Source organism: Perca fluviatilis, chromosome 10 (genome assembly GCF_010015445.1).
Source record: "Perca fluviatilis chromosome 10, GENO_Pfluv_1.0, whole genome shotgun sequence".
NCBI lineage: Eukaryota > Metazoa > Chordata > Actinopteri > Perciformes > Percidae > Perca > Perca fluviatilis.
Window position 1 is genome coordinate 30,023,078 of NC_053121.1, and position 11,756 is coordinate 30,034,833.

General features: G+C 40.7%; 1 protein-coding gene across 7 annotated transcripts in view; it reads right to left on the bottom strand.

Moving 5' to 3' along the window:
• si:dkey-237h12.3 (teneurin-3) overlaps positions 1-5,061 on the bottom strand; it is a 146,949-nt gene extending 141,888 nt beyond the window's left edge. For all 7 annotated transcript variants that reach the window (XM_039812705.1, XM_039812704.1, XM_039812703.1 and 4 more), the window contains exon 1: positions 4,762-5,061. The gene's annotated coding sequence lies outside the window, so the exon portion shown is untranslated. The remainder of the gene's footprint in view (positions 1-4,761) is intronic.
• Between the last annotated feature and the right edge of the window lie 6,695 nt (positions 5,062-11,756).

The window sequence follows — 11,756 nt, forward strand, 5'->3', positions numbered from 1 at the left end:
ACCTGTATACCATTACACTAACTTGAGGCGCCGGTTTTACACTCTTCAATGGTCTGATATTCAATATTTTCTTCCTCTTCACCCAGCTGACAATAAAAAGACAGAGAGTGTGTTGCTAACTGGCTCCCCACATGAACCAGCACCACACGTCCACATCATCGCTCTTCGTCACCCGCCAGACCTGCAGCATTCAGCTACACAGAGGTCGCGTCAACAGAATTATTGAGGCCGTCAAGCAGCTCCATCGACAAGCATAGCTGACGCACAACTTCCCACTGGGCTGTCCAGGGGCCACAAAAGACCAGACCTGAAGCTCTTGTCAGGTTTAGGCTATTCTAGAAACCTCCTCCAGGGATAATGTTGCTTTGTGCGAATATAGGAAAACTGCAAAAGAAACCCATCCCAAGAATATGGAAAGTTACGGCACCACGAAGGGCAGAAAAACATTTTAAAATTGGAAAGAAATAAAACTCATCAACAATAGGGCTGCACCATATGAGGAAAATATGCGATATGCGATAATGTTGTGGATATAGCGATAACGATATTACTTGCGATAAATAAAGAGATATTAAAATGAAAGGAAATCATTTCCAACCTACTTTTATTTAACAAATTGAACACTGAATTGAATATATAAGGCACCACTAAAAAAATAGTGTTAATTCCTGCTATTTTCTTTCAACTAACACAAAAAATCTCTGAGTGTCTATCGCGATATGTCGCAGCCTTTCACAATATGTATATTGCGCCAGTTAATATTGTGATGATAACAAAAAAATTATATATTGTGCAGCGCTAATCAACAATGCATAATGTTGACTAGTGAAGACAAATCTGTTGTTTGTTGTAAGTTAGTGACAGAAGGTCTGTGCTTTGCAATGTCCTGTAAATATGTAACGTTTCCTGACTTTGAATATAATGTCTGGATTTCACAAAACTGCACAGGTATTGACTCAGGGCAATTTTCACAAGCAGAGAGCACAATGCATTTTGATTTTGTTCTCCCTATGACAGAACTATGTACATTTCTGTTTGGCTCTCCCCGCCAGGCTCACTCCAGCGCACACAGGGAGAGTTGAACTGTTACAAAGTCAGGCCTACTCCTCAATCTTACCACTTGGTCTTGACCCAGAAAGTCCACCAGAGCATGCTGAGCCATAAATGTTAATCTGTAGGTTATAACAGTATGAAGCAGTGCTGCTCCCAGAGCTGGACCAGCAGGACAGCATCCTGTGACCAATTGCAGGTGGCTTTCATCTCAGCCTACTTTGGCAAGAGAGCAGCAGTGAATGTTCAAAACAAAGCCAAGCGCTGTCATGCTTTGAATCTTCGCTTTTCTTGATTTAAGTAATCCATACACAGCTAAAAGAAAGGCTTTCATTTGGCCATCAAACAATCACGGGCCCAGCTATTTTGTTCGTGAACCATTACGCACAACAAAATCACCACCAGCACGTTTGCACATATGTGCACAATAAGATGGATGAATCCATTTATGTTATGCACAACGCTATAGGTCATGCGCTGGAGTCAACAATAGCCATCCAGCGGGTACAGTAGTTGTTCCCTTGAGAACGCTCCTCTGTCTCCTTTCCTATCAGAATGCAATGGCAGGTATCACATTATACTAAGCAAATATTCGGGATGGAAAATACTATGTAAATCCATCTTGAGGTTAATAGAAAACGCTATTCATATTCTTAGCCATTACTAAAGCTCTTTGAGGCATCCATATTTTAATTTTATAGAAGATGTTTAGAAAAAGAATACAATTCTGTTTTACATAGTGATTTAAATGCATATACAGTCTTAAAACTGCTCGCATCCATACCATGATTTTTTTCTTCTTTTTTCCCTCGTGCGGCATACAATGTAGTTAAGGACCACAGTGGTAATGCATCAAGTGCTGTCACTAAATATTCCTACTCTAAGCACATTTCAAGAGCATGCAATCCCCTCCCCCCTCCCAAATCCTCAGATGACTTTCAACAATAATTTGGCAACTTGCAGGAAAAACTTTTTTTTCATTCTTTATAGCCAGGGTAAATTTGGCCACAAGTGTCACATCACTGCGCCAAACCCACATAATCCTCCGATTTAAGGTCATTAAAAGCGCATATGCGAGTCTGTCCCCTGACCGAGGTTTCGCCAGCCCAAAGCCTGGTTTCTTTAAATTTCTAGAGTACGTCAAGATCCTAAAGGCATGCTTTACTTTCAAGGCAACTATTTATCATGATGTCTGGCTATTCTCATTGGAGGGAAAGGGGAAATGTACTGAGAGAAAATAACAGGTGAAAGAGAGTACAGCAGACAATAGCCAGGCATGGTGTGTGTTAATAGTAACAGATTAGAGGACAGCAATTATGTTAAGTAAATATGACATGGAACCGATCCGTCGAGCCCGGGGAAATGTGGGTAGTTTGTCAGGCTGCATTAACCTTCACATGTTTGCTCTGATGTGTTGAAACAGACGACTCGGCCACGCTGTTTGCCATATCAAATGTTATAATTCATAAGGTCATCTTCTGAGCCACTGTCGGCATCAACAAGTAATGAGGAGAGGTTTTATAGGCACAGGTCTGTGCATTGACTCTCCCTCCATATCTCTCAGATCTTAGGAGTTATTTTTACCGAGGGAGAGAAGTAATCTTGATTGCCCCTTAACGATCCATAAAACGGTTTAGGGCAGTATTCAAGCAGGCATTGTCCCTAAAGGAGGCAGTTCTCATCACACAGAATATTAAATTCTCCACAGGAATAATGAAAGGGGAAATTACTTAAGGATAGGAACATGGAGTGGCAGTGTTGTGTACACAGTTCTTCTAATATTCCTGAAGTAATTAGAGGAGTTTAAGCTCCAAGCGTAGTAAAAAAAAAACACCTCGAGAATGCCCTTCTCTCGGCTGCAAAAGAAATTGTAGTCACCTGCTTTGATTAGTGGGATTAAAGAGCAATGAAGTTTGAAGCTGAGGAATTAGGCTAAAGCCTCAATAAAGGGGTCACAGCACTTAATGTCTCAGTGCTAGATGCGCAATCGTCTGCTTCATTCTGGCACAGTGTACACCAGACAATTACAGTGGGTTTTTGCTATTCACTGTAGAGCTGTGCAACATGTTTCAGTAGCCTAACGTTCACTGTTCTCACTAAGAGTGCTTCTAAAGCGTGTAAACACAAGACTTCATTTATCAGGATTCTGTGGCATTCACCAGAACATTGGTGCCATAGATCGTGATGTCTGATTAAGGAAAGTCAGTTTAAATTATTACCCATGCCTTTGGAAAAAAAAAAAAGATTATACAAGCTGTTCTAGTGCCCTACTACAAAACCACATGTTCAATATCACCCAATAAGTGTCACTGTAATGCCTTTACAGGCTGGAACAAGGAAGACAGACTACTGTTACTCCCAAGGTTTGGAGCCGTTTTTAGTTCTCGTGTGGCCCTCTAAACACAGCCAACGGCTAAAGATTAGGAGAATATCGATCACATCCAAACAAATGTTTCACAATACACTTTCATTTAAGAAAACTCAAACGCCATTTTGTCTATGATAATTAAAGCATGCGATATGATTTGCCTCAACCTCTGCAGTTCCTCAAGAGCACTCGGGATCATAGCCATACATCAATTTAGCTGGACAGATATACTTGTCCTTCTGGGCTATCATGTGGACTCAGATGCATGTGTTTGCAGATTGCATATTGCCCGATTCATGTCACAGTGAAATCAGATGAACATCTGGCTTAAGCACTTAAGACAAGTCACCATGGTATATAGCTGGGATACAGGAAATGAACCCAGCTGATGTCTTCACTATTTCGTGGTAATTACCAGCACTTCCAAAACCTCGTGAGATTATACTAAAACACAACGTCAAATTACACATTGCATTGGTTGTCAGACAACCGCCCTGCTCTCCTAATGCAGAAAATACAAAAAAACAGAAGTTGCAGCTTCTGCAGGCACATGTCTGACCCAAGAGGCTCTGGATCCCTGTGGCAAAGAGAGCCGTCCTAGAGGCCTCTTTCAAATTCATTCAGTGGCTCTGATGAAATTTATCCTCCTCTTTCACCTGAGACCAAAACCATAGATACTGTATGGTACAGTTTAGCAAGTGTGTGTAAGCACTTTGACACTTGAAATATTAGTGGATTGAGCGGGTTATCTCTGCAGGTGCACCCCAGTGAGGCTTTCAGGTTTTTATATGGCATTTTATGTGCAGATAGATTCACTTCTTGGAACAAAGCCGTCCCAACGTGTCAGCTCTTGGTCAGAGGTCTTGAGGAAGGCACCGAGGTGAGAGGTGATGGAGATATAGTTATTATCGCTGAGGAACAAATTGACTGCACTGTAACCTGCAGTAAAGCAGCAACAAAATGATGTTCTCTCCTGTCCCGTTTTAACATGACATTTTAAAATATCCCAAGACCTCCGAAATCTTTGGAAGCACAACATGAAAACAAATTATACTTTCTAAAAGCACAGTGGGTGACTTTTACTAACTGCATCTTTTTGAACGTTGAACTTTAGGTTAGGATGTATTTCCGCAAATTTGACTTGTTCAGAAACGCATCAGGCTTATTCATTATTAAGAGTATCAAGGTAGGCTACTGATGGGAAATGCGGGTTATAGGAGCCCGGCAAGGTTTCGCCTCCACATCTTGTCATGGGACTCGTAATATTGCAACAGAGCGTGCAGTCCAAATTGGTCTATCATCTATTTAGAGCAAAGAATAAAAGCACTAACAGCAACACTGACCTGCACGGAGCTTCGGCGAGCCTGTCCGAGGCAGCGGCACATAAACTTCCAGCGGCGCGCTTTAGTCCAAACTTGCAGGCAGCAGTGGGCACAGTGCGTCGCGGTGCCTTTGCCTCACAAAAGCCGCGTGTGCAATTTGGCACAGTTGAAATTCTTCAAAGACACCTCTTTTTCAAATTCCCACAGGAACGCGCTTGGCTTGGTAAACACGTCGATGCCGACCGTGCACGACTCGGAATAGTGGACTTGTGCGAGGATGTTGTGCAGCGTGCTGTTCTCAGGAGCAGCTATAGAGCTTCAGCTGCCAGCTCCGTGTGAAATGTGTTTCTGCTCGTGAAATCTCTCTCCCCCCCCCCCCAGTCCTCCCCGTGGCTCAGCGCTCAGCCAATACTTCCAACAATGCAGTTGTCCCCTTTTCAGAAGGTAACACCGGTTTTGTTTCCTGTCGCCCAGCAGCGATGCAGGATGTTTTTCTTTTTCTTTCTTTCTATTTTTTTATTTTTATTTTTTTATTTTTAAAGAAAACTCAGTCGGTAAGAATGCGGAGGCTCACCAGCCGCTCAGCTGCTCTTTTGTCCGATATGCACTTGTCAGCGGATGAACTGCGCATCCTGTCGCTTTCCTCAGCGTCGCATTTTGGTCTGCCTATCGGCACCGGTGTAGCGGTGGTGCAGGCCGTAAACATGAAGCAGGCTCACCTATGAACTCCAGCCGCGGTGTGCAACATGCAAATATAGCTGTTCTATTATTAGGAGGGGAAAAAAAGATACTATTCACCTTAAAAGCTCCCTACAGTATATGACTACACCAGTTTTATAACTGACGTATTTACTCACTTGTGTCTCTACAGATGCCTTATGTAATTATGAATATCAAACACAATAGGGTCACAGAATATTACAATAACAACTACCAAATAAGTTCAAGTTTGTAGTCAGTTATATATGCTAGAAAAATCCATAAATGTATTATCAAAACATAGAGGTGGATTTACTCTGAGTTACATGATCCTGTCAGCCTACCTGCCTGTGTTCCCTCAGCCTGCTCTCCTCTCCTCTCTTTTGTATTGGGGAAGCTGTTCATTAAGCTGACCTATGTCGCGTGCTGCCATATAATTGGCTAACTCTCAAATCTCCTGATGTCTCACCTTCAGTCTGACAAAAAGATGGGAAAAAACGGGAAATGAAGACTGGTGTACATACATGTGTTATTTCTTACAGAAGACTAGGAGCTAAGGGTTATTCAAGCTGTTAATCAAACTGTTAGATACGACTTGTTCAAAGTAAAACGTTGCATTCTAGACTGGCTGTCGAATAAATATTGATTCATATTGTTTTTGCTCCGTCTGCCATCTGTAGTGGAATGTATCACTTGCAGCATGGATGTGCAATAAATATGCACAATTTGAGTTCCATCAACCCAAACCTTCAAGAAATGTTATTCTAATGCATATAATTTTCAGATGCTGTCCCCATGCCTTTCACATTAACACACAACATAATAGGAGCATGCTTTGAGGGTTTTACGAGTCAAAGTTCTTCAGTGTTTTGTAAGTGTGAAAACATCTTGATGAGCTCCAGTTAAAGAGATAAGTACACATTGCCTTACAGCCATTTTCCACCCCGGTCTTAAACCAAACCCACATTTACTTTGAATAAGCTTCGTGATTGAAGAAAACATATAAGATGCTATCTCATAGTCTTCAATGATAGCATTTAGAGGACAGACTGCGTAAAGCAGAGTTTCATTAATTACAAAAGCAACAGCCCTAATCTCACTAGAAAGGCATTTTGAGGGAGAGTCGTTTTGGTTCTAAGGGAGAGAGAAGAGAGAGAGACTAACAATGCCAATGGTAGATCACAGACCTTCAAGCTATGGTCTGCAGGCCCCATGGCTCAATAGGGGGCCAACTACTGCAGCTCTGACTGGGCAATTTTTTTTTTTAATCCCCTTCCTGAATTTAGCCCACGTCTGACCACATGCAGTGATGAAGTTATCACTGAGGACAGCTTTTCTCCAAGCAAAATCAGGCCTGGCCTTCGATGCTTGATTCTTCTATTATTCCCGGAGCACATCAAAAACCTGCCTTCATCAAATGGCATTATCTGCATGAAAGGCAACTGCCCAACAATCTATCTCCAACTCTGCCATTCAATCTTCAGTCAAGGGCATGCAAAAAAGAGGGGAAAGAAAGGAAGGACATAAAAGAGGAGAGGAATTCTCATAAGGGCTGCTGAAGCCATACCCCTCCCTCTTTCCCCTGCTTCAAGTCAAACTACTTTTTCCCTCTTCTGTAATATTCTTGGGGGCTTTTCAGAGAGACTGTACGTAGAAGTTACTAAGCAACTATTCACACATTTTATCCACATGGTTCTTTTAATTTTAGTACACCAGAGATTTGATGATAGATTAACAGTCTTTCACTTTGTTGAACCAAAGAAAATATCTATTATATTATATATTATTATATATTAATAATATTAAAAATAGAATGTTTTCTTAATTCAACCGGTCTTTAGTTTGCATTGTTATACAGATTCCCTTCTTTGAGACCTTCTGCAAGGCTTTACTTTCTCTCAGTCAGTTTGTGTCGGTGCAGTCAACTGTGCCCTCTATTGGAGACCAGACACTTTCAACACCCAAATTCAAAGACTAAATCACGGTGTAATGGGCGTGTGCATACAGTAAACAACTGTGTTGTGCATGATGAAACGAGCATTAAAGGACTTTAGAAACTAAAACTTGAATGAGATGGAGATTTAAGCATTTAACAAAAAGAAACCTGCTTTGCATCAAACAAATGGCCCACAGACAAGTTATAGATTGGTATTGTTTCTGAACAGAATAAACTTTTATCAGTACGAACATGCAGCGCTTGATTCAGGCAAAATGTAGTGCAGCACCTTTTTTTAGACTTGTTGATCAAATCAGGAATAGTCACTCAAATTAAATGCAGGAACATACCACTCTATTATTTGCTACATTCGCTTTCCGGGCTACCTACGGCTTGCAGGGAGCGTGCCTGAATACACAAAACATGAACCAGAAACTTCACCATTGAAGCCCAAGAGCATAGCATACATTAAAGAATAAAAGCCCCTATCTCTCTTCAGCTCCGTATGTCTTACACATGTTCAGTATCAGCAGAGAAAACAGATGGGCCACACCACGGGGACACAGAGACCTGTGGACATTATAAAAAAGCAGCATTGACAAATTATGCATACACTTCTGTACTTTTCCTGTGCATGCAGGAATTTGTCCCCAAGGGGTCAGACAGCGAGTCTGATGCGTTCAAAACTGTGTCTTGTCTTGTTTGATGTGTGTTGAAAAGCAAAAGCAACAATACATGCACGCTCTGTATATGTGCAGAGCATTATATTCACACTGTGAAGACTATTGCCTTTCGTTAGTCTAGTATTGTGTTCGGCAAACTAAACGGACATGTTTAAAGGGATTGGACAGAACTTCCCTTTTCATGTGGAAATGAATCCCTTCCAAAGGGACAAAAAGCTTTCACCCTTGGTTATACAGTGAGGATTTTAGGGAAGCACCTTTTTCCTTTCCATCTGAGGGGGGAAAAAAACATTCATTTAATGCCAAAAAATAAAGTTTTATGTCAGGCAATATCATCAATTCTTATAAAATAATTGTTTTTTCAAAAGATAAAGGCAGCTTTAGCTTTTGCAAACACGTCTCAGATTTATTCCTGGCCAAAATCTTTCACAGTCGTCAACAGTAGAGGAGGACGGAGATGGATGCCTCTCTGCCAGGCTTTTAAATCTCACAGGACACTTTGAAATGAGGTGGGAGGGCCTTGGTTTTCTTCTGAGGCCATTCTCTGAACATTTCTATTGATTGTGGGTCGCTATAGCACCACCAAGTCATAAGAGGGAACTAGAAAACCTGAGAAACACGAAAGCTAGAACAGCAATTTTCAGGCCAATGAAAGGTAATTAAAAAACTCCCACCAAGCAGATCAACATTTTAACCTTGTATTATCTATAGAAATGTGGGATTGCTTTGAACATATCTTGAATATATGTACGTCGTTTTAAATAAGCTCTTTTATAAAAAACGGTCCACAATTTATTTTGAATTTAAACCCGCGACTCTTTAAACTTCAAGATGACAGAAATTGTTTTTTTTCAATATGTGGGTAAAAGGACTTTGAAATATCAAACTGGCTCAGTGTCGTTCTAAGTCTTTCACATGCAAGGACCGCCTCAAATGAAAGAGACGTGATGAATCAAAGCTAGTGGTGGGAGACCTTGAGAACTACATTCAGTTCATTTGAAAAGCTTAATAACCAATAAGCAAAGTGGGCAGCGTCCAGAGATGAAACACACCTTGTCTGACCATGAGGAGTATGATAGACAGGAGCAGAGTACCACCAGGGGCTGATGTATTTCCTTTTTCAGTTAGTAAAGGTTAAATGTGTTTTATTGTCATTTTGGAGCACTTACATACATAGAAACAAAATTTGCCCTTTGCATTTAACCCATCTTATACATTGGAGCAGTGGGCAGCCGCAGTGCCGGGGGACCAACTCCAGTTCTTTTGCCAGTGCCTGTAAGTAGTTGGTCAATTCTGATATAGCAGTATATAAGTTGATGTCTGTGGATTCATGGAGCGGGCATGGTCAAAACACTTGCAGTACTCCTCAGTAAGCACTATTCAACTTTGTTGACATAAAATCTTTGCAATTGTCATGTTACAATTTGAGATAAGTTTGGCACATGGTCTCCAGGTTAACATTGTGAGTTCTGAGTGAATGAAACAAAATCCAACTCTGGAATTCATTTCCTTGAAAGTTTGATCAATACTATGACATTTTGTATCTACAGTATAATCTTAACCAAAAGGTTAGCTTGGGTAAATGCAGTACATTTCTCTCTACAGCAATAATTTACTAACAGAAAAAAAGGGAAACATTTGATTTGTTTATCTGCTTAATTGCACCAACTGCACATTACATTACTTGGAAATTACATTTATTGTAGACTGGCTCATGACTTTCTACATAAAGAGGTTTACTACTATTTGTGTATAACTCCAACAGTTATATAGCAGTAGACATAATATTTTTAGGTAACATTTTTTTCTCTCTCTCTCTCTTTATGTCTTGAGATGTGTTGCTTTGCCCTGCAATCAATCTTCAACACGTAAAAGTAGGCTATAGAAAAAACAGAATCATGTTGTAGCAAACAGCAACATGGAAAAGCATGAAAGGAAAAACCTTGAACTTAGATACACTAAGCGCTTTGCTTTATAAAATGACTGTATACAAGTAGAACATACTATGGAAAAAAACACTGGCATGCCATGAAATCAATAACCAACTTTCTAGAAGTCCCATGTTCACTGGTTTGAGTTTGAAGCTTGAGCTGGATAAAGTTGGTGGTCATCCAGTTTGAGGACTGAAGTGTTTACCTGGTCAACTGCCACGAACACACATCACCTCCTGTCACGTTGTAAACAACACAGACATTGATAAGTAGAGTGTAAGACAGTGAACAGCTGCTGTTGTCTGTCAAGCACATTATTGCTATTCTACGCATCGTACTATAATCACTGCCAGTTTGACTTGGCCCTCTTTTCTCTGTCAGTTAAGGCAGAGCGGCTATATCACTGTTGTACTAAATTACTTGAAGGATTTTTAGCTATTTATTCAAAACAAACGTATGTTTCCTGCTGTTTCCGTGTACATAGTAGACCGAAATACTGTATGGGCCAATATTAACTCATTGCAGATATATTGTGAGCACTAAGAAGTTGATTTTTTAACTGGAAAATGATCCTGCTTAGTATGTATCTTGGTCACAATAATAAAGAAAAAGGTCCGTATAAATATTGTTTGCTTAAGTTCTGTTAATGTTAAACAAAAATGAAAATACGAGATATTTTTAAATGCCAGATATCAACATTAGCCTCATAAATCGAGTATTGGTCCGACTTTGGTATAGCAAAGCATTTCATTTCATGAAATGTTTTACACTTTTCTTGAAGTTATTGGCGCCCTGACATCTAGCATGCAGTTAGATGCATGAACATTGGACATTGGTTGATACCCAGGGCTTTAGATGTTGCACCAAAGACCAGTTTGATGGACAGTAGACTAAACCCTCACTATGTCCCACCAAAGAGCACCTGTCAACCTTAGAGAAAAGACAGAATTGTTTCTAAATAAAAAAAAAGTTTTTCTATACACAATCTGTAGCAATAATCATACACCAAACCTAGACTCCCATTGCCAGACCCTCCTCCACAGCGCTGCGAAGGGGTGTCTGTCTAGCTACTCCACACAGCATTCCAGGATGGGAGAAAAACGTGCTCTGTTCATTTCTTTAAACCAATCACAATCGTCTTTGGCAGCGCTAAGCCCCGGACACAATGACGGTGCCTCTGCAAAATAGCCTCGGGAAGGAATTTGTTTTGGTGGAGCATGTGTACGTTCAAAAGTCGTGCAACAGAAAACTCAGATTGGACAGATAGTCTAGCTATCTGTCTGGATTTACCCTGCAGAAATCTGAGGAGCAGTTAACCATAGTCCTCATAAATCCACCGTAGTTTAAAATGCTAACACAAAGAAAGAGGAAAATGACATCCGGCCTAAAAAGAGGGACACCCGGTGGAATTTCCGGCAGCAACGGAGCAATCCCAGAAGTGGAACGTCGTCCATATAGACTACACCAAACCTAACACTGCACTTACTTGTTACATGTACTTTTTCACTTTCTACACGAAATTCATTCCCAAATTTTCAATACATACATGTCGGGGCAGTCTCCTGTCTAAGTAAACATTGTGTTCTGCCTGTTCCTGTGCTGCAACTGAGCTCCTTCATGTCCCTCGTTGCACTGTGTGCTGAGCATACTTCCACTCTCACATTTCTGAATTGTACCAAAAGCTGTGTCAAGCCCATCTTAGCTGATTCCAAGTCAATTTCAAGACTAAAGACCAATACCGGAGTCCTATTCAATGCTGAAATAGGC